This window comes from Mustela putorius, unplaced genomic scaffold (assembly GCF_011764305.1).
Source record: "Mustela putorius furo isolate JIRA1106 unplaced genomic scaffold, ASM1176430v1.1 tig00003834_pilon_pilon_pilon, whole genome shotgun sequence".
Taxonomy (NCBI): domain Eukaryota; kingdom Metazoa; phylum Chordata; class Mammalia; order Carnivora; family Mustelidae; genus Mustela; species Mustela putorius.
In genome coordinates, this window is record NW_025421987.1 from 47,583,415 (window position 1) to 47,607,927 (window position 24,513).

General features: G+C 38.0%; 1 protein-coding gene across 7 annotated transcripts in view; it reads left to right on the top strand.

Moving 5' to 3' along the window:
* PLS1 (plastin 1) overlaps nucleotides 1-24,513 on the top strand; it is a 116,564-nt gene that overhangs the window by 26,162 nt on the left and 65,889 nt on the right. For 2 of the 7 annotated variants that reach the window (XM_045088475.1, XM_045088479.1), the window contains exon 2: nucleotides 5,397-5,554. The exons of 4 other annotated variants lie outside the window; for them this stretch is intronic. The gene's annotated coding sequence lies outside the window, so the exon portion shown is untranslated. Of the gene's footprint in view, nucleotides 1-3,823; nucleotides 3,905-5,396; nucleotides 5,555-24,513 lie in introns of those variants that run through there. One more of the 7 variants, XM_045088477.1, reaches the window with a different exon arrangement.

The following is a 24,513-nucleotide window of genomic DNA, read 5'->3' on the forward strand; positions in this document are numbered from 1 at the left end:
TACTGGTCCTCTCATTGTTTTTGAATGGTGTGCTCAAGAGCAATTTAAATTTTCTTATTTTCTAAATATTTTCCACTTTACATATTACTTTTCAAAAATCAGAAAATAACCACACAGTATCCATTCTTTAAAAAGGATGCATTGGGCAATCCCTATCAAAATAATGCCAGCATTTTTCACAGAACTAGAACAAACAAATCTTAAATTTGAATGGAACCAGAAAAGACCTCAAATAGAGAAAGTAATATTGAAAAAGCAAAGCAAAGTGGGAGGCATCAGAATTCCAGATTTCAAGCTCTATTACAAAGCTGTCATCATAAAGACAGTATGGTACTGGCATAAAAACAGACACATATATCAATGGAACAGAACAGAGAGTCCAGAAATGGACCCTCAACTCTATGGTCAACTAATCTTTGACAAAGCAGAAAAGGAGGAAAAAGATAGTCTCTTCAACAAATGGTGTTGGGAAAATTGAACAGCTGCATGCAAAAGAATGAAACGGGACCTCTTTCTCATGCAATCCACAAAAATAAATTCAGAGTGGATGAAAGAAAAACCTAAATGTAAGACAGGAATCCCTCAAATCCTAGAGGAGAACACAGGCAGCAACGTCTTTGGCCTCTGCTGCGGCAACTTCTTGCTAGACACATCTGAAGGGAAACAAAAGCAAAAATGAACTATTAGGAATTCATCAAGGTAAAAAGCTTCTGCACAACAAAGGAAACAATCAACAAAACCAAAACTGACAGAATGGGAGAACATATTTGCAAATGACATATTGGATAAAGGGCTAGTATCCAAAATCTATAAAGAACTTATCAAACTCAACACTCAAAAAACAAATAATCTAGTTAAGAAATGGGCAGAAGACATGAATAGACACTTTTCCAAAGAAGACATCCAGATGGCCAACAGACACATGAAAAGATGCTCAGCATTATTGATCATCAGGGAAATGGAGATCAAAACCAAGATACCATCAGAATGTCAGAATGGCTAAAATTAAGGAAACAGCAGATGTTGGCAAGGATGTAGAGAAAAGGGAACCCTTGTGCACTGTTGGTGGGAATACAAACTCTTGCAGCCACTCTGGAAAACAGTATGGAAGTTCCTTAAAAGGTTAAAAATAAAACTACCCTATGGCCCAGCAACTGCACTACTAGATATTTATCCAAAGGATAAAAAATGCTGATTTGAAGGGGCACATGGACCCTGATGTTTATAGTAGCACCATCAGCATTAGCCACATTATGGAGAGAGTCCAAATGTCCATTGAGCAATGAATGGAGAAAGATGTGGGGTACACACACACACACACACACACACACACTGGAATATTATTTGGTGATCAAAAAGAATGAAATCTTGCCAGTTGCAACAGTGTGGATGGAACTAGAAGATATTATCCCAAGTAAAAAAAGTCAGAGAAAGATAAATATCATGATTTCACTCATATGTGGAATTTAAGAAATAAAACAGATGAACATAGGGGAAGGGAAGGAAAGATAAAATAAGATAAAAACAGAAAGGGAGGCAAACCATAGGACTCAACTGTAGAGAACAAACAGGGTTGCTGGAGGGAAGGTAGGTGGGGGATGGACTAAATGGGTGATGGGTAGAAAGGAGGGCATTTGTTGGGATGAACACAGGGTGGTGTATGTGGGTGATGAGTCACTGGATTCTGCTCCTGAAACCAGTGCTGCACTGTATGTTAACTAACTTGAAATTAATTTTTTTAAGAAGTGGGAAAGGAATTTATGATGATTAAAAGCCAGCAACAAGGCAGAAAATGAAAAGGAAAAGACACCAAACTTTAAAATTCAGAAAGCAAATAGACCTGGAAATTACTTAGCCAACCTGAAGTCTCATTAAAAACCTGTAGAAAGGGGCGCCTGGGTGGCTCAGTGGGTTGAGCCGCTGCCTTCGGCTCGGGTCATGATCTCAGGCTCCTGGGATCGAGTCCCGCATTCGGCTCTCTGCTCAGCAGGGGGCCTGCTTCCCTTCCATTCTCTGCCTGCTTTTGTCTACTTGTATTCTCTGTCTGTCAAATAAATAAATAAAATCTTTAAAAAAAAAAACCTGTAGAAAAAGTTGAAAACCAATTTTATTGGTATCATAAAATATTTCGTACATATTCACTCCCCTCACACACAAAGGATGCACTGGGCAGATAACAGACTTTTCCTGTGAAGTCCCTGGGGGATATCAGACACAGCAAATCCCAGTTTTAGTCAAGAAGTTAGCAGGAGTCTACCGTCAGCAGCAGGGTCACAAACATCCATAAATGAAATAATGTATTGAAATAATGTAAATCTTGATGCAAGAATCTTTAGTGGTCATTTCATGCAACTTTCTATGTAGAAATCCCTAAAGACAACGCCGTACGCCCCAAATGTACTTTCAGCCTGAATTGGATGCCCGGTGGAGAGGACTTTAGTATTCCCAAGGGAGCCCAGGTTGGCTCTGGACCACTGGGATAGTACATATTTCTTTATATTGTTGCAGAAATTTTCTGATATTTTGGTCTAATCCTAGTTTTGCCATCCTTTGGCTGCCTTCAATACAGGTGCCTTTTAAGTATATGTCCGTGTATTTTAACAATCATTGTGGTGGAATAGTAGAGCAGATAGTTTGGTATGTTTTGATCAGATGTATGCTCTACAAAATCATAGCCACAATCAAGATGCAGAATATTTTCATTTCTCCCCAGAGTTTCTTCACATCCCCTTTCAGTCTTTTGCTCCTTCTGCCCCTCTTCTAGGCAACCATTCATCGGATTTCTGTCTCCATAGATTAGTTTTCATTTTCTGGAATTTGATATAGAGGGAATTATACAATATGTACTCTTTTTTTTTTTTTTTTTTTAAACTGGCTGGTACCATACCAAGCTTTCATTTTTTTTTTTCATTTTGTGAAGCAGTTTTATAACAGTTGTTCTCTACTTTGGTGGAGGCATCATAAAATGTGTTTCACACTTCCTCTTCAGAGAATTAGTCATTCAGTGAAAACAGATTATGGATTTTATAAGCGAACCTTTTCCTACCACACTTAAAAAGTAGAATTGGACAATAACCTTTGAGGCACTTCTAGCTTTAACAGTATATAACTCTATATAATGTTTCCAGTTACTATTCAAAGGTGATTTTGTACATTTCCTTAAAATTAGTTCAGTGACTCTAAAATAAATATTCAGTAGGATGTAGGGTTTGTTTTATTTTGTTTTTAAGTTTAACACAATTTCCTAGTTATTTCCAGGAATCTCAATGTATACTTAATTGTTTAATGATTGTTCACAAGGTGAAAACAAAGTTGCCATTTCAAAATTTAAAGTGGCAAACAAATATGTATAAAAATAACGTAAGATCTCATAGGACAGTTGTATTCCGAGAAAGAAGACCTGCCTGAGTGGAATCTAAAGACTAAAGTGAAATCCAGGTATAGAGACACCTGGGTGGTTCAGTTGGTTGAGTGTCAGGTCATGATCCCAGGGAGTCCCACATCGGGCTCCTTGATCAACGGGAAACCTGCTTCCCTCTCTGCTTCTCTTTCCCTATGCTTATGTTCTCTCTCTGACAAATAAATAAATAAAATCTAAGAGAAAGAAAGAAAGAAAGAAAGAAAGAAAGAAAGAGAAAGAAAATAAATCCAGGTATAATTTAAGCCACAGTCATAAACAAACAAATGGTGATATCATCTACATTTTTGTCTCCTGATTTTTTTATAGTTCCAAACCACGCCCATGTTGCAAATTGGCCTTTCTACCTGAGACCAAATTCTTTTGAGATTAAAATCTTAGTAGTAGGCAGAATACTTCAGTTGGCCTTGCTTACTTGCTATTTTAAATCTTCTGAGTTGTTTCCTTGGACCTCCAAATCTCAGGTGACAAGACCAACAGAAGCAGGTACGCAGTCTTTTCCCTTTGTTAATAGCAATAATCAGGGCTCAGATTCTGGAACTGCCTTTTTAATGTTTGTTAAAATGAGATTAACCCCCCTCATGCTTTGTTTTGTTTTAGTGCATTCTTGGTTTGGGATTCTAAGTGGCTTTGCATAATCAAAGCAAATAGTAATCATGGTGTGAGAGTCATACTGTTCTTCGTTCTCTTTTAATTATTTTTTTTCTTGAATTTTTCAAGATTTTATTTATTTGTTAGTGAGAGAGGGGGAGAACACAAGAAGGGTGCAGAGAAAGAGGGGGACGCAAAGTCCCTGCTGAAGAAGGAGCCCAATGTGGGGCTTGATCCCAAGACCCTGGGATCATGACATGAGCCCAAGGCAGATGCTTATCTAACTGAGCCACCCGGGTCCCCCAATTTTTCAGTTTTGAAAACTATTTCTACCTTAAGTAATACTTGTTAGATAAGTAAGGGCTGTTTTTGTTTACTCAGAGTTGGATTAAAAAATTCAATTCATCATTTTTGATTTGACTAATTTTCCTTTAGAAATGTATATAAATTCTTAGAAACATGCTAATGGGCTAAGACACAGTCTCTGCCCTTCAGAATGTATATGTATAATTGCTTTGAAGCTTGATTCTTTTACTCTAATGAAACAGCTCTTCCAATCTATGGTTTTATCATGGATAAGCAAGACTTTTCTTTCTTCTAAAGGAATTTCACAGATAACTAACACAAATGGTAATAGAAGATGTTGCCAGGATTGGGACATGTTAAGAAAATACCCAACCGGGCGCCTGGGTGGCTCAGCGGGTTAAAGCCTCTGCCTTCAACTCGGGGCATGATCTCGGGGTCCTGGGATCCAGTCCCGAATCAGGCTCTCTGCTCAGTGGGGAGCCTACTTCCCCCTCTCTCTGCCTGCCTCTCTATTTGTGATCTCTCTCTCACTGTCAAATAAATAAGTAAAATCTTAAAAGAAAAAAGAAAATACCCAACCATCTTGAGTCTGAAGAAAATACCTTAGTTGAAATTAATTCTTTATCATTATTTTTGCTCTTCTACATTTTTAAGTACCAGAAAGTACTTGGAGGTAGTGCTCTTGTTTAAAAACTCCCCTTCTCCCTAATGTTTCAGTGAATTTGGGAAGAAGCAGGGCTTTCAGGAAATTTCCTTATATAGTCTAAAGATAAACATGTTGCCTTTCACTGTGCACATTCTTAAAGGTTTCTGAAATTGACTGGAGAGCCATAGATCTTTCACCTACAAAGTCCTGGAAGCTGTGGTAGCCTCCTTTGAGCTCTTTTCTTAGTAAAACAGAAAATGAGCAGTTCCCAGCCCATGTAAAGCTGAGAAGGTCTTGAATGATGCATGTCGAGGAAAGTTGGATACTGATACTGCTGGCAGTTTGCACAGCTCTTACTGCCAAAGAATTAAAGACTCTGGGGTTTTCTTAAAAGGGGCCAGCTTCTGAAAAGTTAAGTATTTTTCCTTTGTGCAGTGACCTGAGCTCTCAGACCTCCCTAGTAAGTTAAGACTTACCTGCTCAGCTTTGTGAAGCAGTCGACCATTTCGGGTTATTTGTATGGATCATGGAGTAGAGTACTCTGTGGCTCTTCTGAGAGAAAGAAACACCTCATGACCAGTGAACTCTGGAAAGTGAGTAACATGGACAAATTTCACCTAGTTCTTAAGATAACCTTTATGGCTTTCCAAGGAGCCAGAATTCCCTTTCTTGTATTTGCCTGAAGCCCAACAAAGGCAGTGCCCCTGTGCTAGTCCTTTCATAGTGAAGCAGCCAAATGCTCAATTGTGTTCTTGCAGAAGAGGGGGATAACATTCCTTTATGATCCTTAGTTTAGATCAGCTTACCACCCAAAGCATGATATTTGATTACCCTTATTATGTTACTTTGCATAGCTACAAATGTTATTAATGGTGTGGCCTTATCTAGCCATTAAAAAAGTCCAAGTTCATGCTGACTTAGCTTCAGTGCTATAAAAGGCCCTATTGCTAAGGATCCTAGGAATAGGAGCCTATGGAGAATGGAGTGGCATTTGGGGTTAGGTATGTCCTGCAGGCATGTATCCTGAACTCCTGAATATAGTCCACTGAGTGCTTGGCTGCTTGTTTTTTTCTGTTTTCTGATTTTAATCTCTAATCCTCGCTATGTCTGGGCCTGAATTGCTTTAAGAATTATAAACATTTACTGGCCTTTTCTGACTATACTCTTGTATTAGAACTGAGGCTTTTAGGATTCCTTCTGTTTCTTTCCTTCCAAATGTTTCCAACCTAGGTCTCAGTCTCACAGGATAGAAAAGATGCTGTCATTAACCAGAAGTAGCATATGGTGGGAAGAATTCTCCCTTTACCTATTCCAGTAGAGGCTGGACACTGAGCTCTTTGTCCTTGGAACAGTGGCCTCCAGGGTTTTTCATTGTTCTGCTCCCATCAATAAAGACATTTTGTGTATGCACCAGTTCCAAGGAATGTATTTGTAATAACTGATATGGTACAATATACACTCAGGGTACTGTTTGTTGTCACAGACAGTGTGAAACTATTTTATGTAGTCTTGATGATTTTGGATCATATGTCCAACTTGTGGTCACATTCACCTCTCTTTTATTTTCTAATGTAGCTGGTGAAGACTCATTAGGAGTGAAGGTATCTGCTTCCTCCATTTTTTGTAGGTTTGTATTATTAGTGTGTTTTCAGTACCCAATTTCTCTGTGAGCATCATTTAAAGCTACTTGCCCATTTAGTGACGATAGTCTTGCTATCAGCTAAGTTATGTCATTTGTCAGTCCATTCATTGAGGCATACATAAATTTCAGGATGTCGGAAACACTGGAAGTGGTCAAAGGAGCGATGGCCCACTGTCTAGCTCCTGCTTTGTGAAATATTCACTCTTCTCTTGGGGGTCTCTTAAACTATTGTGACATGGGATCCTCCATCATAAGGACCAAGTTAGGATGCTAGAGAGAATAAGTATGTTAAATATTTGTAAATCGAATTTAGTTCCTTGATACTGCTTCCTAATGTTCACTTCTTGCCCTCTGGGGGAAACCTTTATTCTTGGTATCTTTTGAGGAGCTAAGAGTATGGCCTCAGTCTTACCTATAGAGGGGTTTGGACTGGATGACTTTTTTCTTTTTTTAAAAGATTTTATTTATTTATTTATTAGAGAGTGAGCATGAGCAGGGGGAGGGACAGAAGGAGAGGGGCAAGTTGACTCTCTGCTGAGCAGGGAGCCTGATGCGGTGCCTGATACTAGAACCCTGAGATCATGACCTGAGCCAAAGGTAGGCACTTACCCAACTGAGTCAGTGCCTCACTGTCTGAGCCACTCAGGTGCCCCAGGACTGGATGACTTCTAAGGTTTTTTTTTTTAAATCTGGGATTTTTATCCCATTTATTTATTTGTCTGTTTATTTTTTTGTAGATACCTATTAACTCATTCTCATAAATAACTCTGACTGCTTGGAAGTTATTTCTATAAGCATTAATTTTCAGAAATATGAATGACATATTAGGATATGCTTTTTAAGTCAAGATTTTAGAAATATACGTGATACCAAACACAACTTTCAAAGTCTCCTTACTCTTCAAGGCCCACTCAGCTTAAACATTATCCTCTCAGGAAAATCTTTTTAGGCCCCTGTTTTGCTTCCTCCTTATTCTTCCCACATAGCTCTGTCTGTACATGTTTATCAGTAGACGTGAGTTATGGTTGTATGTGTGCACGTTTGCCTTTCATGAGGCACAGTAATTGATTGCTCAGTTTTATACCAGCAAGCCTTGCTGAATCACTTCTTTTTCACTGAAAATGTTGAAGTAAGTTGTTGAGCACATATTCTCTAAGAAATTATTCTTAAAATGTTTTCTTCCCAGGAGAACTTTTTGAGAGCATCTGGGTTTGGAGTTCTTAACCTGGAGCCTGTAGACCTCTCAAAGGTCTATGAAGGTCTATGGGCTTAAGGGTAGGCGGTACATCTACAGACTCTCTGAAGTCATGTGCAAAATTCAGAGCTGTGTGCATTTTTCTGGGTGCAGTGGCCATAGCTTTTGCTCAAAAGGCTAAAAATCAAAAGACCATCTAATGTAAACTATTAATATAAATTTATGTTTCATTTCTAACCATATTTTCATCACTTTTGCATTTTTTCAGTTCTCTGTAGCATTTTGTGATCTTACTATTATGCAAATCATATTTTTAGCAATGCTTAATATAACCATAAGCTTGAAAATGTCATGCTATATTTCCTACTAATTATGTACTCATGACATTATTTTACTTATGAGTGATAATTCTTATTGAATTTAATATGTAAATATTTTACTTATTAGAAAAAAGGGAGAATTGGGAGTTAAGTTAGGATTAAAAAAGTAAAAAGAACCATATATAGAACTGTGCTGTAAACCTCTACATTGAGTCTTCTGATTTCAATGTCTATATAAAAGAGGCTCAGATCTCTTCCTTGAATATCATGTGGAAAGTTGATTCCTTGGTTTCCCTGACATCCTATTTCATGTCTTCATTGCTCTTAGACATTCAAGAGTCAGTGTGGTTTATTGAACTGGGACTCAAGCACACTGAAAGCAGTACTAGCTTTGACACCCAGCAGCAGATGACCTAGGCTATGTAGGTTGATTTCTTGGAGTCTGTTTCCTTATTTATAAAATGGGAGTAAAATAATATAGGGAAACAGATCATATTATTACATAGTAAATTATTATCTTTGGTTCTAATTAATGGATTAATGGGGGTCAAAAGTGATAACATATGTGAAAGTGCTTTATAAATTAGAAAGCAGGGGTATGTGGGTGGTGCAGTCAGTTAAGTATATGAATCTAGGTTTCCGTTCAGGTCATGATCTCAAAGTCGTAAGATGGAGCCCCGGGTCAGGCTCCCTACTAAGCGGGAAGTCTGCTTGAGGTTCTCTCTCTCCCTCTCTCTCTGCTCCCACACTCCACATACACTCTCTCCCTCAGCAAAAAATCTAAAAAAGAAATTAAATTAGCACTTAAATGTGCTAATTTTTTCCCCGATAATGGGACCTACTTCTTCAATGTCATGATAGTCTTCCTTAGTCTTTGGTTTTGGCCCACCATGAAGAATCAGTTTCAAATCTATGTTTTCTTTCACAAAATTTAGGTCATGGGGCACCTGGGTGGCTCAGTGGGTTAAAGCCTCTGCCTTCGGCTTGGGTAATGATCTCAGGGTCCTGGGATGGAGCCCTGCATTGGCTCTTTGCTCAGCGGGGAACCTGCTTCCTCCTCTCTCTGCCTGCCTCTCTGCCTACTTGTGATCTCTCTCTGTCAAATAAATAAATAAAATCTTTAAAAAAAATTTATGTCATTATTATTAGCTAAGATGGAAATGTCTAGTGTGTTTGCACTGAGACACCTATAAAACTGAGTAAACAGACTCACATGAAAACATACAAGTAAAACAATGTTATTTTAAGGTACTGAAATTAACTAAAGTAATATTTCCAAAGATTGCAAATGTTGGGTGTCGGTCTGGCTCTGTAAGGAGATTGGTTAAATTCCCTTGTCACAGATCCCAATACTTTCCTGGGCCCAGCCTTATATGAAGTAGTGGAAACATGGACCTTTACACTGCTGTTTGGATTATATGACTCTAGTGCTTATTAGCTGAGTGGTGTTGGGTAAGTTACTTAACTTTATTGAGCTTGCGTGTCTATCAGTAAAAATAGATATAAACTTCTACTTTTGGGGGTTGTTTTAAGGATTAGAAATAATTTGGGGTACCTGGCTGCCTCAGTCAGTGGAGCATGTGACTTGATCTCAGGGCTGTGACTTTGGGTGTAGAGAATATTTAAAAAAAAAATTAGAGATAATTTATATAAAGGACCTGGCACATAGTAGATTCTCTTCATATGGACGATATTATGAACTTTAAAAATTATGCTATTCTAGATTTGTGTGTAACTGTGTCTGGGCTGGTCTGTTTTAGACCCTATTCATCGTTTAGCCTTTCATTCTAGGTGCTCTTTATTTAAGTCATAGATCAAAGCCTCACACACTTCAGCTTTTGCTCTGTATTTACAAACTGAAATTTTAACTTAGGAGAGTTGCTACCTAATTTTCTTTAAAAACAGATTAGATTTTCTGCTGTATATTCTTAAAACCAGATGAAGAGGATGATTAAGTAAAATGCATGATGGAAAGTACTGCTGTATACAGTTGTAGTATAATATTATTCTGTGTAAGTTTTCTTTCATATTTTTAGTTATAAAATAGTGAAACATCCAAAAGAATACTGAGAATAATACAATATACACACATTTTCTCTACCTGGATTTAAGAAATGTCATCAATTTTCTATTTATTTTATGCATCAGCTCTTTGTTTTCTCTAAGGAATAAAACATTAGACAGATGACTGAAGGCTCTTCCCCATTTTAATCCTGTACCTCACTGACAGTCCTGAAGTTGGCATTTTAATTATTTTCCCCAACCATCTATATTTTTCCATTAGTGTTTTCCATTAATAATATACTGTTTTAAATGCTTTAAAATTTTTTTTACAAATGATAGCTGCTGTATACTTTTCCTAACTTAACATAAATTTCTCATGTTAAAACCAGTATCCACTTCATTTTAACTGTTATGTAGTATTTCACTAAGTGAATATTCTGTAATTATCCAGTTACCTGATGCAGAAATTCAAGTGGTTTCCAATTTTTTGACATTATTTTTTAAAAGATTTTATTTATTTATTTGTCAGAGAGAGAGAGATAACAAGAGAGAGCATTCATGGGAGAGAGGGAGAAGTAAGCTCCCCACTGAGCAGGGAGCCCGATGTGGGGCTTGATCTCAGGACTCTGGGATCATGACCTGAGGTGAAGGCAGACACTTAACTGGCTGAACTACCCAGATGCCCCAAATTCTTAAATACTATTAACAGTGGTGTGCTTTTACCTTTATTTTGGTATATTTGTATAAGAGTTTCTCTGGGATAAATTTCTAGAAGTGGAGTTGTGTGTTAGAGAGTATGCATATCTTCACCTCTTTCAGATATACACCACTCTGGAGAGGAGACTGTTTAAGATGTTGGGTCATTGTTTTCATTTGCCTTTCCCAATATAGTAGCTATTTAAATAGTGTTTAAAATCTATGGCATAATCCCATTAAAAAAATCATATATATATATATATATATATATATATATATATATATATACACACACACACACACATACACATATATATATACTTATATACCTATATATATAGTATATATATAAATATATATATAATTTGTAAATTAAAATAGTCCAGAAGGATACCTCCCAAGTATAGCAGTTATTTTAGATGTTTATACTGAGCATGAAATATATGAGCAAAGCAAGAAAATGTGACCCATAATGATAGGGGAAAGTCTGTCAACCAAAAAAAGACCCAGAACTGACACAGATATTAGAATTACCAGATAGTGGCACCAAAACAGTCATTACAACTATATTCCAAATGCTTCGAAGAGTTAAGTGGAGACATTGAAAATACTTTAAAAGACTTGTACTGAACTTCTAGAGATAAAGATAGAGAAAAACTGTAACATGTCAAATGAACAATACATGGGATGGTCTTAAGAACATATCAGACATTGTAGAAGAAAAGAATAGTGATTTTGAAGACATAACAATAGAAACTATCCAAAATGAAACAGAATAAAGAAATTACAAAAAAATTAAAAGTATCATCAGTGATCTGTGGGACTTAAGTGACCTAATATCCATGTATATAGAGTCCCTAAGGAGGGGGAACAGAAAAAAATATTTGAAGAATCATGGTTAAAAATTTTCCAAATTTGGGGCATGTGGAAAAATTCAGTAGGTTGGGCAACTGCCTTCAGCTTGGGTCATGATCTCAGAGTCCTGGGATCTAGCCCTGAGTCAGGCTTCTTGCTCAGCACGGAGCCTGCTTCTCCCTCTCTGTCTGCTGCTCCCCCTGCTTGTGCTCTCCCTCTCTCTCAAGTGAATAAATAAAAATCTTAAATTTTTTTTTCTAAATTTGCTGAAAAGTATGAGCCTCTAGACCAAAAAGGTCAATTCATGTATGTATAAAGCAAAACATACATGAAGAAAACAACATCAAAGCACATTGTAATTAAATTGCTTAAAGCCAGGATAAAGGATCTTATCTTTAGGGATAAAATCTTAAACCAGAGAGAAAAGACCACTTATATAATTACATACAGAGCAAGATGGATAAAGATAATATATATTTCTTGTTGGAAATGTGCATAATAGTGTGGAGAAACATCATCAAAATACTGAAAGGAAAACTGTCAGCCTAGAATTCTACACCTAACAAAAATATCTTTCAAAAATAAAGATGAAATAAAGACATTTCGGACATTTAAAGTGGAAAAATTCATCCTCAGCAGATCCCCACTATAGGAAAAGTTATAGGGGGGTGCCTGGGTGGCTCAGTGGGTTAAGCCTCTGCCTTCAGCTCAGGTCATGATCTTGGGGTCCCAGGATCGAGCCCTACATCAGGCTCTCTGCTCAGTGGGGAGCCTGCTTCCTCCTCTCTCTCTGCCTGCTTGTGATCTCTGTCTGTCAAATAAATAATAAAATAAATTTTAAAAAATGTTATAGGATGATCTTCAGGCAGAAAGAAAATAATACCATATGGAAATACAGATCTATACAAAGGAAGAAATGGTATTGTATATTTAAGTCAACTCTAAGATCTTTTCTTATTATTTAAGTATATTTAAAAAATAAAATGTAGTATGGGGTTTATAACATATGTAAAATGTATAACAAAAATAACAAAGTATTGGTGGGGATAAATGGAAGTATGCCACTGTAACATCCTTATACTCTACATGGAGTGGTGTTATATCACTTGAAGAAAAGCTGCAATGAGTACAAAACACTAAAGCAACCACTAAAATGACAGAGTTGAGCAAGAAAGGAGAAAAATGGAATTAGAAGAAATATTTGAGTAATACAAAAGCAGATAGAAAAAGAGGAAGAAAGGAAACAAAGAACAGGTGGAGCAAAGAACAAAATGAGAGACTCAAACCCAACTATATTAATGATCACATTAAAAGGTTAATGGTAATAAATAAATAAATAGATAGTTAGTGGTCTAAACACCCTAGTTAAAAAGCAGAAATAGTTCATATTGGGTGAAAACACAAGACCCAGCTAAATATTGCCTTGAAGAAACTGCACTTTAAATATAAAGGCATAGGTAGGTTAAAAGTAACAGGATTGGAAAGATAAACCTGGGACGGAGCCCTGCATCCCGCTCCTTGCTCCGCAGGGAGCCTGCTTCTCTCTTTTCCCTGGCCCTGCTCTCTCTTTCAAATAAATAAAATCTTAAAAGCTCTGGAAAATACAAACTAAACTGTAGTGACATTATTCACATTATTGGTTGCCCAGCAACAGGGAGAGATGGGAGTGAGTTATTACAGAGAGTGTGAGGAAACTTGTGGGAGTGTTATATTCACTGTCTTGACTATAGTGATATGTATAGTATGTCAAAACTTCAAATTTTGTACTTTAAATAGGTATACTTTAGTGTTTGTTAACTATAGCTTTTTAAAATAAAAAAAAAAGATTTTATTTATTTGTCAGACAGAGAGAGGGCAGAAGCAGGGGGAGCAGCAGAGGGAGAGGGAGAAGCAAGTACCCCCGCTAAGCAAGGAGCCTGTTGTGGAGCTAGATAGATCCCAGGACTCTGGGATCATGACCTAAGCCGAAGGCAGATGCTTAACCACTGAGCCACAGCAGTTAACAGGTTCCCCTGTTAATTATTTCTTAATAAAGCTGTTAAATAGAAATAAATATAATATAAATAAAGCTGTTAATAAAGCTGTTAAAAATAAATATTTAGTTTTAAAAAGATGTTCATAAAAAGTTGTGAGATCATGGGAGAAGATGTAAAATGTGATATTTAAAAGTGGGTAAGTAGTTTTATGTTTAAATTATGCTCCTTTACTGGCATAATATTTTCAAGGATCCTCCGTGTTGTGACTTATGTTGTACTGCATTCCTTCTTATTGCTGAATGATGTTCCATTCTATGGATAGCATCCCATTTTGTTTCTTCTTTCATCAGTTGTTGGACACTTTGGTTGTCTTGTCTATTATGAAGAGTGCTGTATGAAAAGCTTATGAAGGCATTAGCCCCCAAAATTAACTGTAGTTTTAAAGTATGTGTGTGTTTTCAGTATATGAATTAAAGAAAAGACCAAAGCAGAAAGTTAAAGGTTATCCAAAAATCCCATCACTGTGCCATTACTTTTTATCATAGGTGAATATCCTTCCTGACATCTCTATATAAAATAAGGAACTGCTTTAAATGCAAACTTTATTACCTCCATTCTTTTTCCTCTTCTCACTCTCCTGCTGTCACAGCTCCTGAAGAGGCTGGCCAGCTTCATTAGGTGTGATCAGGTACAATTAGTGTACGGGTGTGAGTGTGGGGGCCAGGAGACCTCTCTCCCACAATGTTCCTCCCTGTTGACTCACTTTGCCTGAGATTCTGAAATTTTTAAAAAAGATTTTATTTATTTATTTGACAGAAACATAGCTAGAGAGAGGGAACACAAGCAGGGGGAGTGAGAGAGGGAGAAGCAGGCATCCCTCCTAGCGGGGAGCCTGATTTGGGGCTCAATCCCAGGACCCTGGGATCATGACTTGTGCTGAAGGCAGACGCCTAATGACTTAGCCACTCAAGCGCCCCTGAGATTCTGAAATTTAAAAAAAAATGGAATACAGCTCTTTATTCTATAATAACAAAGGTAGTTTAAAACATATAGTTTCCTGGAAGAGGCAATCATGTGTGGCCTTTCACGTATGCTCTTCCATTTGATCCTGACAAGCTTATGAGTGTAAGTATTATCACTTACAGTATTACAAGTGAGATCCAGAGAGTTCAGCTATCCAAGATTGCATAGCTGGTGAGATGGAAACCTAGCATTGCATCTTGGATTTTGTCAGGTTTCATAGCTGAGTAGAAGGCAAGAGGGCACAGGGTGCTGAGAAGGAAGTCTGGGACTGCTGCCCTGTTAAGGCAGAAATGCTGGCTTGAAGGATTGGCATCTTTAACAACCCATGGCCCACTTAACTGGTCTGTGAGTATGGTCTTCAAGAACATAGGGTCAATAATGATATTTCAGGGCTGGCAGAACGATACCTGCTTTAAAAAGGCTGCCTCAGGGGGCGCCTGAGTGGCTCAGTGGGTTAAAGGCTCTGCCTTCGGCTCAGGTCATGATCCCAGGGTGCTGGGATTGAGCCCTGAATTGGGCTCTCTGGTCAGCAGGGAGCCTGCTTTCTGCCCTGTCTCTGCCTGCCTCTCTGCCTACTTGGGATCTCTGTCTGTCAAATAAATAAATAAATAAATAAATAAAATCTTAAAAAAAAAAAAAAAAGACTGCCTCGGTGTGGAGTTAGTATTCCCGTGTTAAATGCAGCCCTACTATCTGTGTCTTTGAGGCTCATTTTGGAATGTAATGATGTGCTACCTTATTTTAGATTTTTAAAAACTTATAAAATTTAAAGAAGCTTTTATTTTAATTCCAGGTAACATTAAGTATTGTATTCGTTTCAGGTGATCAATATAGTGATTCAACAATTCGTGAATAACCCAGTGTTCATCACAAGTGGACACCTTAATCTGTCACCTATTTCACCTACTCCCCAACTGACCTTCCCTCAGGCAGCCATCACTTTATTCTGTATAGTTAAATGTCTGCTTTTTAGTTCATCTCTCTTTTTTCTCATATGTTTTGTTTCTTAAATTCCACATATGGGTGAAATTATACTGTATTTCTCTTTCTCTGACTTCTTTTGCTTATCATTATACTCTCTAGCTCCATCCATCTTGTTGTGAATGACAATAGCTCATTCTTTTTTAGGGGTAAATAATATTCCATTATACACAGACATGTATACACACACACCACATTCCCTTATTCATCTATCAGTGGGTACTTGGGTTACTTCCATATCTAGGCTATTGTAAATAAACCTGCAATAAATACAGAGATGCACGTATCCCTTTGAATTAGTGTTTTTGTATTTTGGGGGTAAATACCTAGTAGTGTGATTACTGGATTGCATGGTACTTCTTTTTTTTTTTTTTTTTTTTTTTTTTTTTTAAAGATTTTATTTATTTATTTGACAGAGAGAAATCACAAGTAGATGGAGAGGCAGGCAGAGAGAGAGAGGGAAGCAGGCTCCCTGCCGAGCAGAGAACCCGATGTGGGACTCGATCCCAGGACCCTGAGATCATGACCCGAGCCGAAGGCAGAGGCTTTAACCCACTGAGCCACCCAGGCGTCCCTTGCATGGTACTTCTATTTTAACTTTTTGAGGAACCTTCATACTGTTTTTCACAGTTGACATTCCTACAAATAGTGTGCAAGTGTTCTTTTTTCTCCACATCCTTGCCAAAACTTGGTTTTTGTGTGTGTGTTGTGGTTTTGACTTTAGCCATTCTGACAGGTGTAATGTAGTTTTGATTTGCATTTCCTTGATGATGAGTGATGTTGAGCATCTTCTCACATGTCTGTTGGCCATCTAATGATCTTCTTTGGAGAAATGTCTATTCATGTCTTCTAACCATTTTTAATTGCATTATTTGTTTTTTGGGTGGTAAGTTCTATAAGTTCTTTATATATTTTGGATACTAACCTTATATTAGATATGTTATTTGCAAATATCTTCTCTCATTTGGTAGGTTGCTTCTTAGTTTTGTTGACTGTTTCCTTCTTTGTGCAGAAGCTTTTTATTTTGATGTAGTCCCAATAGTTTATTTTTGCTTTTATTTCCTTTGCCTTAAGGGACCTGTCTAGAAAAATATTGCTCTGGCCAATGTCAAAGAAGTTATTGTTGCCTGTGCTCTCTTCTAGGATTTTTATGTTTTTAGGCCTCCTGTTTAGGTCTTTAATCCATTTTGAGTTTATTTTTGAGTTTATATTATGGTGTAAAAAAGTGGTCCGTGTCCTTCTTTGCTATGTTGCTGTCCGGTTTTCCCAACACCCTTTGTTGAAGAGACTTTTTTCCCCATGAGATATTCTTTCCTGCTTTGTCAAATAGGTTTGATTTTTATGCAAGGATCAACTCTCAGGCCTCAAAACTGAAGTGAGTATAAAATACCTTTATTTTTCCTACATCAGCATAGTTTCTATTATTAGTAGCCATATAGTGGAAGACTGTTCTAGTCATACAGGTAAAACAGTCATTTAAGGCTGAACTCAGTTGTCTTCTTCCCTGGGTGGTATTTAAGTTTTCAGAAATTTCATCTTATCATGGCATGGGTTTGAGGGTAGGGAGTTTAGTTTAAGACTGTTATTTCTCTGATACTGCCTTCTTATGAGACTTAGGTTCCTGTGTTGTCCCAGCTCTGGATGTCCCTCCCTGCTGATATCTGCGGAAGAGTGAATTCCCTCTTGGTCTGTAGCCCATGTGGTGTCCCTTCATTAGTATCCTCAATTCCAAAGGTTCCTTGCTGTATCAGTTGGTAGAGGATGCAATCCTTGATCTCAGGATATGAGTACAAGCTCCACCTTGGGTGTAGAGGTTACTTAAAAATAAAATCTTTAAAAAAAAAAAAAAAAGTCCCAAATCCCCTTCAAATCCACCTGGCTTAGCAGTGGAATGGTGGAGGGTATGTGGCAGGGGGATTGTAAAACAGTGTTATTATTGAGCAGTTTTACCCTGTTATACATGAGATCACATGTCTTTCCCCAGTTCCCACTCCTCCATGGAACACTTTCTGGATCACTTGGGTATACAGAAGCCTCTCTCTCCTCTGTTAATTCTTTGTATCCAGACCACACCATCTACCCTGTAACACCTCTTATAACATCTTAAAAATGATCTTAACATCATTTTATCATCTTTTAACGTTTTTTTCTGAACTTTATTGATTACACATATAATACTGACATTGCTATTTAACTTTCTATTTGTGTTTCTCACACAATTCACCCCCGCCGCCCACAACCACAACTAGTTTGTAAGCTCTTGGAATGCCCAGACCAAATATTAAATGTCTTGATGCTCTTCTCAAGTGCTTTGCATTGGGCTAAAAGCATAGGTGGTCCTCAGTATCTGTTGGCTGAATGAATTAATGAATTTAAACTTTTTGAGTACAGAAAATAAATCTATTATCTTGTATATCTCAACATAGTGTTGAACCCTAAGTCATCATTAACTATTTACTTCATTTGATTGAATTGAGAGACAATTTATGTTGTTCTTTCTACATGTATTTCTGGTGTCCAAGGAAGCCTAGGGCAACCATGTCTCTTACATGCAAATGACTTAAGGTTTTGATTATAGCCAGCTGGGAGGGGTGCCTGGCTGGCTCTGTTGGTAGAGCATGGGACCCTTGATCTTGGGGTCATGAGTTTGAGCCCCAAATTGGGCATAGAGATTACTTAAAAATAAATAATAAAAAAATAAAACTTTAAAAAATTAAAATCAGCTGGGAGAATTTTATAGAATGGGGAAGATAAATGAGTATAATTACATGCATGGCACATCAGGGACAGTATATAATACAAGGGAGAAAAATCAAAGACCTGGCAAGTAGTATTTGTGATGGCAATTTTATAAGAAGATGTTAGCCAACAGTAGGTAGATGACTCTAATTCACTTCTCTGAGGCTAAGGGAGAAAAACTATACTGAGCAGATGATTCCTCTAAGCTTATACTTAGAGGATTTTAATGATTTTCTGCACTTGCATTCAAATAACAAATTTTTGTTGAGTACCTCCTATGGATAAGCAATGTATTGGACACTCCATATTCAGAGATAATCTGAGAAAATGGGTTTCTTAGATCCCCAAATGCATAGTCCTTGATGGAGGTAGGATGGACAAAAGACACAGTGTGCGCACTGGCGTTCACCAGAGTGTTGACTGAATTTGTTGTCATTGCTGAGGGACATAGCTCTTTGGTCTGAGGGAGTTGAGGAAGACTCCAGAGGGGAATGGTTTTTACCTGGATCTGGAATGATTACCAGGAATTTACAGGGCAAGGAAAGGCTAAAGAAATTCCAGGAAGAGGGCATGTGCAGAGGGTTGGTATTAAAGAAGAGCTAGGGATCCAGGGTTGCTAGGGTGCTTAGTATGACTAGAACATGTGGTGTGGGCTGGGGTGGTATCTCATGATATAGGGGCATTCCATTAGATACCAGCATGGATTTGTTCTAGTAGTACATCAAAGTGTATCCCCTCCAGTTTTCAAAATTATTATTATAATTATTATTTAAAGATTTATTTATTTGAGAGAGAGCAAGCGTGAGTGGGGCCAGGGACAGAGGGAGAGAATATCCAGGCAGACTCCTGCTGAGCTTGGAGGCTGACACAGGACTCGATCCTAGGAGCCATGGGATCAGGACCTGAGCCGAAATCAAGAGTTGGATGCTGAACCAACTGAGCCACACAGGCACCCCTTGAAAATTGTTTTTAACTGTCATGTAGGAGTGGTTAAATTTGAATCTTCACTTTTTTTCCTTCCTTCATTTCTTGTCTGTTATAAAAGATATATATGATCATTGTGGACAATAGGTAACTATATAGGAAAAAATTAGATATATATAATTTCACTGTCCTCACCCCCTAAACAGCCCCTGTAATCAGTTTTATGTATAGTATCTCCTGTTCATTTAAAAAATACTATTAAATGTATTAAAAAATTGTGTCTTGTTTTTTACTTTTAAGTGAATTCCTTATTTCTGACTATTTTAGCCCTACTTATTTTAAAGTTTCTGTCATGATTTCCAGTTTAGAAGTCTTTTACTGTCTTCTATCATGATGGGTTCTTAAATGATTTGTAATGTTTGTGAGCCTATCTCCAGAACCTTTTCTTTTCTTTTTTTAAAGATTTTATTTATTTATTTGACAGACAGAGATCACAAGTAGGCAGAGAGGCAGGCAGAGAGAGAGGAGGAAGCAGGCTCCCTGCTGAGCAGAGAGCCTGATGGGGGCTTGATCGAATATCTTCTTTTCCTTAGTGGAGTTCAGTGTATGCTCTAGGTGGTGGAGTTGGGCCTATGGGTGGTTTTGCTTCTGCCTGCAAGATCCATATGGTTTCATAGGTTCCTGCAGTAAGGTGATGTGAAATTCAGACCTCACACCCACATGCAGGGCAGATTTGGGATTCTGATTTCTCCTGTGTAACTTTTTTCTATATAGATACTATGTTGAGCATCCCTCTTTACAGAGAGGATGGCCCTCCTGTTTTCCAGTTTTATGTTCCACTTCCAGGTTTCTGCTGTGTTCATAGGTTTTAACTCCTGTCCCTTGAGATGTGAATGTGGAGCTGCTCTTGCTTGATTTCCCACTTCATATCTGGTACCAGGAGATTTCTTTTGCTTGCTTGGGCTTAGATATGTATTGAAAAAATTTAAAGATAATGGGACGCCTGGGTGGCTCAGTTGGTTGAGCGGCTGCCTTCGGCTCAGGTCATGATCTCAGCGTCCTGGGATCGAGTCCCACATCGGGCTCCTTGCTCGGCAGGGAGCCTGCTTCTCCCTCTGCCTCTGCCTGCCATTCTGTCTGCCTGTGCTTGCTCTCTCCCCCCATCTCTCTTTGATAAATAAATAAAATCTTTAAAAAAAAAAAATTTAAAGATATTTATTTTATCCCCCCCATTTTTTTTTTTTTAAAGAGGGAGAGAGTTGGGGAGAAGCAGAGGGAGAGGGAGAGAGGGAATCTTAAGTAGGCTCCATGCCCAGTGCAGAGCCCGGTGCAGGCCTCAGTTTCATAACCTTGACATTGTGACCTGAGCTGAACTCGAGTCAGATACTTGACCAACTGAGCCAACCAGTTCCCCTTATCCAGCATTTCTATATGTTTGAAACAGGTGGAGGAGCTTACTTGTTGCCTCTATCATCTTGGCTATCCACTCCTTACACAGATATATACTTTAAACAGGTTGGGAATATATTACATGTATTGATAATCCTCTTTATTTTAACCTGATAATATATTGTAAGTTTTTCCTCATATTCTTAAAGAACATTACTTTTAATGACTGCCTGACTTTTATAAGAGTATACTATATTTTATTAAGCAAATCCTCTATTTTAGAAATTTAGGTTATTGTAGGTTTTCCATTATAATAAGTAATGATGAAATGAACATATTTATACCAATATCTCTCCGCTGATTTCAGCTTGTTTCTGTAGAATAATTACTGCAACTGGGATTCCTTCATTAACATTTTTGAGACTTTGGTCCTGTTATTACTAAATTATCCTGCAAAAAATGTGTTTCAATTTGCATCCAGTACAGTGGGTTTGTATATTTCCTGGAACTATTGCTCCAACTGGTTCTTATTCTTTAAAAAGATGGATGCTAATTTTCTGGGCAAAAAAAAATGGTATTTCATTATTATTTTAATTTCCATTTAGTTTAGTGGCTGTTTTATTTGTACTTTTTTTTTAGGATTTATTTACCAACTTTAGAGAGAGAGCATGAGCGGGAAGGGCAGGGGGAGAGGGAGATAGACTCTCAAGGAGATTCTGTGCTGAGCACGGAGCCCGATGTAGGCTCCGTCTCTCAAGACCCTAAACTCAGGACGGAGCCAAAACTAAGAGGCAGAGGTTGAACCGACTGCGCTATGCAAGCACCCCTAGTGACCATTTTAAAAGGATGTTTTCAGTAGGTCACCGATTTTTCAGTTTAGAAAATTTTCTTAGTCATAGGGGCTAGAGTGGCTACTCACTTGTCCTTTGTGTTACTTGCTATTCCCCTACTGCCTACTGGATCCTTCGGTGGAAGGTGTGTTTGGTGACAGGGTGGTGGGTGAAAGAATGCAAACCACAGAAGTTGAGCCAAGAGTTGAATTGCTCAACATAAGGAAAGTGGTTGGGGTGGAGGTTAAGGAAAGAAATACCCTGGAAAGTGGGAGGCTGAAACCTAAAGGGGGTGGTCCAGGAGTTGTTGACAGGCAAGGAGGCACTATCCCAGAGAGGAGTTTGGGAGAGAGATTGGGTCGGTTCATTAAAGGAAAATGTGCAGAATTTTGTCCAGCTGTGGGTAACATGAACTTTCTTCTCCACGTTTCCACAAAATCTTAAGTAAAATAATTCTCATTAAATGCATTGTTAGGTTGGCTCTGTTTGAGGGTATATATGTTGAAGCGGATGGGCACAGAGTAAGAGCCAAGTACTGGATGGGGAGAGTCAGGGAGAGCAGAACCTGCTAAAGTAGCCCTCACAAGACACCAGAGTGCTGGACTAAGGTAGTGAGAAGTAAAGATGAGGAAGAAGGGGTATTCCAGAATTTGGAGTAGGATTTGATGGTAAGTTATGGTTTTTTTGCAGGGAGAGGATAATGGAGTCAAGATGATTTTGAGGCTTACAGTTTGGGAGACTGCATACACAGGAGATGTCTCAGATGACTGGGACTAACCTTTGGAAGGAAGGGTCACTGTTTCTAGGCTTATAATTGGGGGTGTGGATGCTAGCGATTTTGAATGGTTGACATGGGCCCAGAAGGTGGTGGTGTCAGAAAGTGTCTTCCCCATTTTTCCTGTTCTCCTGTAAGCTCTGGAGTCCTGGTATAGCTCAGAGAATGGAGAGGGATTTATTTAACAACTAGTGTTGGTCTTCTCAAGTGATCGTATTGAGTAGGTCTTTGAGGTAATTTTGATTTAATTCAGGAAAATAAGGATTATAATTTGAGAGTTACAGAAAATTTTATAGCTTTACAATTTATTATACAGATTTTCTGTATCATTGATGGCTTTTGACTCATTAAACTATTGGTAATTAACCTCTTGCAGTCATTGTTAATTTCTTTATTTCTAAAGCTATATAACCTGTGACATAGAAACATTAATGCCAGTGTGTTCTAGTTTTGGCTGTTATTTGTCTTCAGTGGTGTTTACTCTGAGTCCTTTCTTGATGTAAATACTCTTACCCAGCATTGTCAAAGGTGTGTTCTAGAACTCTGAGTACAGCATTTTATTCCTGTCTAGATGCCCGTTCTGTCATCTGTGGAGAAGTGTGGACTGGATTTTATAAATGTGATAAATCATTAAACTTCAGTCTCAGTTTCTTTGTTGGGAGACCTATGTCTAATAAGAGGTTAAAGAGGTAAAATGGATGCTTGGAGAGTATAAAATACTCAATAAATATAGAGTGCTGTTTAATTTTTCTAATGCCAAGATTCTGATATGAGAAAATTTCCAGAGCTGGTAGCGGGCTCTGCCTCCCATGCTCCACAGCAAAAGGTTCAGATAACCTCACAGTGCTTGGGCAGATATCCACTTGCACTGTGGAGGTGTCCATCTCCTGTGGTAGGAATGGCTCTGACCTGTTACGTTCAGCTAGCAGAATCCTTCCATGGTAGCATGGTGGCTATTGAAAGAATGATAAAACCATAGTTTTGTGAATTATTGTATTCTTTAAGAAATCTGTGGTGATGAAGGAGCAGGAGGCTGGCTGGCATCCTTTGCATTTGTTGGAAAATATCATTTTTTGGCACTAATAATTTTTATCCATAATTGATAGAAATTTAGGATTTCTAAACACACACATATATGGTAATTCCTTCTTCCTTTGTCAGTTAATAAAGAGGGTCAGAGTTGGTTTCTATAGGTTGTAAAACAAAGTGCCTCAGGGTTTCAACTCCTGAAAAGTTTTAATTTATGTACAAAGTGAAACATTTCAAATTTAAACCAATGTGTGCTTTGGAGGTTAAAGTTCAAACCCCAACCTGGAAACACCCTGGATAGGACTCATCAGCTTATTTGGACACAAGCTGGACAAGAATGTCTGTGTTGTTGTGAATCATTTACATGGAAATTCTTGGGTGGAGATGGGGGGAAAGGATTATAAACTAGGAAGTAATGCCCGGATTATTCCAGAGCCCTTGGAAGTGACTCAGCTTCCTGTTCTCTGATAGCTCTTTGACATTTGTGTTGAGGCATTTATTCTGAATGAAATATTTGGCAATATAGGCAGTTACAGTCTGGGAGTCTCCCTCATGTATAATTTCCAGTGACTAAATAATACATAGAAAGTAAGAGTAAGGTACTTTTGTAGAGACAGAAAAAAAGGTAATGTAAAAGAATTCATATAATTCTCACAAAGCTCATTTAAATCCTTCCATGCATTCTCTGGATTTCTAGTAAAACATATTGCACATAGATAATTAAAACGGTGTTTTCAGAAGTTGAAACTCTAAGACACTTTATTTTATAACCTGCAAAAACCAACTCTGACTCTCTTTATTAACTAACCTGTCTCAGACCCTCTTTAAAACTGTCCACACTTCACGCTAACTGTATGCCGGAAAGCCAGGTTCTAGGCAGGTTCTAATAGGAAGTCGTCACTGGGTGTATAACATGAGATGTAGGGGTAGAGGGGAATGTATGGAGACCACCACTATGAAGTATAATTAGGGTCTGGACTTGGAAAACTTCTTGGCATGGATCTCAGCTCTGCCACTTATTGCAAAGCCTTGGACCTCAATTACTTTACTGTGAAATAGGAGTTGTAATATTACCAACCTCAGGGAGTTTCTGTGTAGATTGAGACAGTCTATGTATTACTTAGAACAGTGCTTGGCCTATGGTGAGTACCCAAGAATGTTTATTACTGTTGGA